The sequence below is a fragment of the Mus caroli genome, unplaced genomic scaffold, assembly GCF_978045245.1.
Source record: "Mus caroli unplaced genomic scaffold, Mus_caroli_1 scaffold_2, whole genome shotgun sequence".
In the NCBI taxonomy this organism is placed as follows: Eukaryota; Metazoa; Chordata; class Mammalia; order Rodentia; family Muridae; genus Mus; species Mus caroli.
This window is the reverse complement of record NW_028227257.1, coordinates 5,875,076-5,881,075: the sequence shown is the minus strand read 5'-3', so window position 1 is coordinate 5,881,075 and position 6,000 is coordinate 5,875,076. Positions and strand designations below refer to the sequence as shown.

Here is a 6,000-nt window from a genome sequence, read left to right as displayed (position 1 = left end):
AGCAGCTCAGTCTCCTACACGGTGAGCAGGCCCGGTAAACTTTCCCCAGCTTCTGCCAGGGAAAGGAATCCACAGGCAGATTCTCCCGGGGCTGTGCTAACCCGGCAGATGCAAGCAAAAACCTGCCTTCCAGCCCACTCAGGGCAGTGCCAGAATCCAGAGATGCGCTCCTGGACGGAAATGAGCCCCAGAGCACAGGCACTGCGGCAGCAGAACTTCTGCAGCACCGCCACCACCACCACCTGCGAGTAATGTGAGAGCCGCAGCCGTGAGGCCCTGTCGGCTGGCTGCCGGCTGCAGTGCTGGCTGAGGTAATTACAAGCAGCACTCGCTCTCTACAGCACAAGGGCATCCTCATGTCCATGTCCACCCTCACAATCAATTTACAAGCAAGAGAAAGCATCTCCTTCAGTTCTCACTAGCACACGAAGAGAAGATTTTAAATAGGTCTAAATAATATCTACATGCACATAACACTCTGCAAGGGAAATGGGAAAACCAGGGTAGTAACAGACAAATACATCCAGCACGAGGGGCCCAGTTTTAAAAACATCACCCTTCAAAATGAGCACATTGTTACCTTTGAGGGCATGGCATTTTTATAAAATTTCATTATCATCAAGAAATCTTAAAATCACTATTTTCAAGTAAGACTGTGTTTTTCTCAAGGGCTGGGAGACGTCCATAAAGACCAGGATTGCCTCTTCTGCTGGAGGCTTTGCTCATCGTGAACTGTTCTACAAAGCTGTGGAGAATTCAACAACAAACATACACATGCACAAACAAACAAAAAACCTACACTATTATTTAAAGAGTTTCATATACAAAATTATTTCTGCACAGTTCCCATTATGGAAGCATAAAATTAATAGTAAGGCTATCCTGAAAATTTATGAAACAATATAGCTTCTAACTGCAAAAATTAAAAGCTGGGCTTATAGAGAAAATGACAAATAGAACACAGAAAAAAAAATAATGGCGTTAAGACGGAAACAGAAAGAGTGCTATTTACAAGAATGTGCTACGGGCAAGGCCAGAGGCTCCTTACTAGATTGAATAAAATGCAGCGTGAGAAACTTTGTGTACAACTTCAGGGCAACGTGTCTCAGGCAACCGCGAATGTCGCTGAAGTCTACAGATCCAAGATCAGGAGCAGCTGTTGCCTATAAGAACAAGCAGGGGGACCCCTACCACATTTCATTGATTCTTGCTCCTTCCCAGTGGGCCGCGCGCGGGCGCATTGGTAGCGGGAGCGGCGGGCGTGCCGAAGCCGCCGTGTACTGTGCACCCAAGCGCTTTGTAAAATAGGGGTTCGTGCGTTCAGGGTTTGAGGCTCCCAGGTTCGGTTATGGTTTAAACACACACAAAAGTCTGCCCTACACCAGACCACTTAAAAGCAGCCGCGGGCTGCAGCAGTTCCCCGGTCGCCTTGACGAGCCGGAGCAAGGAGCCGAGCGGCGGATGGCGGCGCCCGCGCTCTTTTTCTCGCCGTTTCTCCCCTGTTCTTTCTCCTTCGTTTTTTTTTTCTCATTCCTTCCTTCGTTTTCAACATCGCTTTTGCCCCGTGGTTCTTCTTTCTCGACCGCTTTCCCCTAGCTTTTTCGCCCGCTCTTTCTCAATCTGTTTCCTTTTTTCACACCACTTCCTCGCGCGCTTTCCCCACTTAGCCGTCTGGCTCGGCCGGCCGGGCGCCCTTTCCCCCTCGCTCCTTCTCCGCAGATTTTTCCTCCTCGCTCCTGCTCCCTAGGTTTTTTGGTTTTTTTCCCTCTCGATCTTTCTCCGCAGGTTTTTCCTCCTCGCTTCTGCTCGCTGGGTTTTTTTTTTCCCCTCGATCTTTCTCGGCAGGTCTTTTTCCCTCGCTCCTGCTCGCTATTTTTTTTCCCTCGATCTTTCTCGGCAGGTCTTTTTCCCTCGCTCCTGCTCGCTATTTTTTTTCCCCCTCGATCTTTTTCCGCAGGTCTTTTTCCTTCGCTCCTGCTCGCTAGGTTTTCTCTCCTCGCTCTTTCTCGGCAGATCTTTTCCTCTCGCTCCTCCTCGTTAGGTTTTTTTTTTTTTTTCTTTTCCCCCTCGCTCTTTCTCCCTAGGTCTTTCCTCCTCGCCTTTCCTCGCTAGATCTTTTTCCTCGCTCTTTTCCCCCCTCGGTTTTTCGCTACATCTACCCGTCGCTTTTCCTCGCTCGGTCTTTTCCCTCATTCTTTTTTCCCCTCGGGTTTTCGCTAGGTCTTTCTCTCTCGCCCTTTCTCGGCAGGTCTTTCCCCCCCCCCCTCTCTTTTTCTCGCTAGGTTTTTTCCCTCGCTCTTTTTTTCCCTTCGGCTTTTCCGCTAGGTGTTTCCCCCTCGCTCTTTCTGTCTCGCTCGCCGCGGCCCTGCTCGGCTCGGGTGAGAGAGAGTGGTGTGATTTGCACGCGGGCAGAGGAAATGAAAAAGGGCGAGGAGGAAGCGGGCCGCGGCGAATGGCTTCATATCGCTCCCGCCGTCTGCGGGGGGAAAATGAGGCCAATATCGCGCCGGGCGCAGCCGTTATCGCGACCGGCCACTGCAATAAGCCAAGCGATGGGAGATAGGGCCCGGGACGCCGGGGGCTCGCCCAGCACCCGCCGCCAGGGGGCGCAGGGTCGCCGCGCCGGGCACAAGCTTGTTTTTCCCAGTTCTTTTTGCAGGAGTGTGCTGCGAACATGACATAATGACTAAACCTCAACCTCTCAAATTAAGGATAATGATTAAAGCTCACAGCAAAGAGAAAATCTTCCAGTTTGCCCCCGGCACCGGCCAAATCATATCCTACGTAGCTGCAAAAGCCTGATGGATTTCTTCAGGAAGACAATTATTTGTGAGATGACTAGCTGTAACCTAAAAAAAAAGAAAACAAAAACTAAAGATACAGTAATGTACCTCCACAAAAGCACAAACGAGCACCCCACACACATAGATTCCCCCCACATCCCTAAAGGACATTCTCCACCTAGAAAAGGAGCACTGAACCTCTCTCTTTCATTCCTGGCAAAGCCTAGACCATTCCTCGGGCTGACACCAGACAGGAAGCGAAGAGTACTTCACACAGATGTGGTGGTGCACGCAAGAAAGCTGCATGGGGGGTGGGGGGTACATTTTATTTAATAGCTGTCTCATCCGGGAGAGGTCTTTTCAGACCTCAACACTTCCCAATATTCTTTGGATGTTCAAGTGCATGAGTTACCATGTATCCTACAGAGAAGGCAGCAAGCTGAAAGTTCAAGAAAGCTTTGCAAACCCACTCCAATTCAGATGGAGATACTGAAGAGTGGGTGAGTCATCTTTTATTTGGTTCAAATAAACTGCCTTATAGAACAGCAGAGTACTCGGATGCCAGAGCGACTCAGCCTTGTCTTCATGTGAAAACGGATGTCTCCCCAGAGATGGGGGGGGGTACATATATAACTCAGAGCTTTGGAATTCTGTTTATACCTTAATAAAAACATAATCTCTTTATCCAAAAGAGCACTATACTGCTAGTTCTGAAGTCAATTATAAGAAGAGGAAGCTCTCTTCCTGACTTGCTTCTCATGGCCACAGACAGGTTTTTACTCACTCTGCTCACTCTGTTCATATGGAAACCTCCAGTTCCGGCTGCTGTCAGTCACCACCAACCTCTGCAGCTGGCAGAGGTGCACTCTCCTCTTGTCCTGATGAAGCAAATGTTGAGAATACATCCCATAAATGACATGTCAGGCTCAAGGTGACCCTAGCACCCCCTTTATTTCTCTGCAAGCTATATGTTTCTCACTAGCCAAAAAGCCTGTTTCCCTCGTACCTTGCTACCTACAAGCCTAGGTATGTATAACTCCACATGGTTGTACATTAACATGGTCGCTAGCTGATCCCAAATGCAAGCATATCTTGAACAATAGCTGCCTTTCCTCTGGTGGGGAAGCACATAACCCCACCCACCCCACAGACCCCTCTCTACCCCTTGTGCCTGAAACCCTTGTGCTTCCCCACCCAAGGAGATGTGTCTGTGTTCAGTGGATGACGGTCTGCTGCCCCTCTGGCTGAGGCCCCTCATCTGTAATGAAAGGCAGGATCTGAACGGGGTCAGCGACCACCGAAGTCCCCAGAGGCAGCCCTGGGTCACAGCCACTCGACAAATTCCTCTGTCTAGGGGACTTCTAAGGCCTGGTTTTTAGACTCATTGTTTCTTTAAGGGGAAGTGGAAACAGCAGGACCAGAAGTGGCTCTAGCATCTTGCAGAAAAGGTCTTCCTATGTGCAGAGCTGCCTTTTACCAAGCCACTACTCAGGTAAGCCAGGTCACTCCTGGAAACCTTGTGTTTTGCTATCCAGACCCCTTCCTTGTTTTTTTTTTGTTTTGTTTTGTTTTTTGGGTTTTTTTTGTTTTGTTTTGTTGTTTGTTTGTCTGTTTTTTGTTTTGGTTTTTTCAAGACAGGGTTTCTCTGTATAACCCTGGCTGTCCTGGAACTTACTCTGTAGACCAGGCTGGCCTCGAACTCAGAAATCGGCCTGCCTCTGCCTTCTGAGTTCTGGGATTAAAGGCGTGAGCCACCACACCCAGCTCCAGAGGCACGAGTGTGCATTTCTAGGTTCTGGTTGTATCTCCCCTACAGGAAGAGAGGGGCAGAGCTGCTGTCCATGACCCCAGAGCCCATCCAAGTTCCACGCCTCAGCAGCCTGCAGGAAGGCCTGAGTGTCTGCAACCCTCTGCTACCTTTAAAAGTCCCACAGGACGGGGCGGTGGTGGTGCACGCCTTTAATCCTGGCACTTGGGAGGCAGAGGCAGGTGGATTTCTGAGTTCGAGGCCAGCCTGGTCTACAGAGTGCGTTCCAGGACAGTCAAGGCTACACAGAGAAACCCTGTCTCAAAAAAACAAAACAAAAAAAAAAACCCAACCAAACAAAAAAAGTCCCACAGGTGTTTAAGGACCCCTACACATACTTTGTCCAGATCCTTCAAGAAGCCACTGAAGATAAGCACCAGGTCGGCTGCTGTCAGCTGATCCCTGCGAATCACTGCCAGTTCCTGAATGGAGAAGGCAGGCGAGGGCGAGGCGGACTCCACTAGGGGTGACAGAAGACACACCAGTCACCACAGGCAAATTTAATTCAATGTTCCTAGCATTTCTGCAGAGACCAGTAGGCAAGCCAACTCCCAGCTCCATGAAAGTCAGGTCAGCAAGCTGCACTGTAGCCCCTAGGACCTATTACTCAATGCGTCCCCCACCCCCCACCCCCAGAGCCTCTGTGGGATCTCCTCTTACCTGAACATCTGAAGCCAACGTTTCACAAGTGTCCTTCAGGCACTGCTAGTTCTGGCAGCTGAGGCCCAGGGAGGCCACAGTGCACACAGTGCTTGGCTAAGACAGTGTCCACAGTCTGGGCTCTCAGTGGATTAGTCATGGAAACGAACTGGTGGAGCAGAGGCTGAGGGATCATATCCTGGGAAACAGAAGGAAGAAGATCAGCCTCGTGGCAAGGAGGGCTGAAGCCAGGAGGGCAGGTGTCACAGCAATGCAGAGATGAGGCAAGGACAGCCAGAGGGACATTAGTCCCTGCAGTCAGCTGCCCCAAAGCCAGCGACGCCTTGTCAGAGAGGAGAGTCTGGAGAGCAGAGTGCATGGCACAGGGGTCAGCGTGGGGACCACCCTCTACAGCAGCCAGCCCAGGAGGCTGGGCTCAAGCCTGCCCTTGGCATCATCAGATCTTGAGGCGACCCTCAGTATAAACACATTACCTGTGTATACTTGGCTATGGAAGACCAATGTGTGATAATGACAAAGTATTTAAGGGACTTTGTATGGCACAAGGGGCCAATCCGTGAGGTAGGGGAATGTAAATATAGCCCAACAAAAGAAGCTTACAAAATGTTTGTACCAAAAAAAGCAAAACAAATTGTTTTCAAGCATTAGAGTGAGGTCATCTTTCCTTCTTACTGTTGAGCTGCACTGACTTTGAACACTACTTCATAATGATTTTCAGAAAGAAAATGTTATCAACGTACTTAACTAGAT

General features: G+C 49.8%; 1 protein-coding gene across 11 annotated transcripts in view; it reads right to left on the bottom strand.

The window, feature by feature from the left end:
* Positions 1–581: 581 nt before the first annotated feature.
* LOC110290525 (putative serine/threonine-protein phosphatase 4 regulatory subunit 1-like) overlaps positions 582–6,000 on the bottom strand; it is a 76,479-nt gene continuing 71,060 nt past the window's right edge. For all 11 annotated transcript variants that reach the window (XR_015045630.1, XR_015045632.1, XR_003835994.2 and 8 more), the window contains 4 exons: positions 5,251–5,428; positions 4,929–5,050; positions 3,568–3,661; positions 582–2,849 (listed from right to left, as the gene is read on the bottom strand). The gene's annotated coding sequence lies outside the window, so the exon portion shown is untranslated. The remainder of the gene's footprint in view (positions 2,850–3,567; positions 3,662–4,928; positions 5,051–5,250; positions 5,429–6,000) is intronic.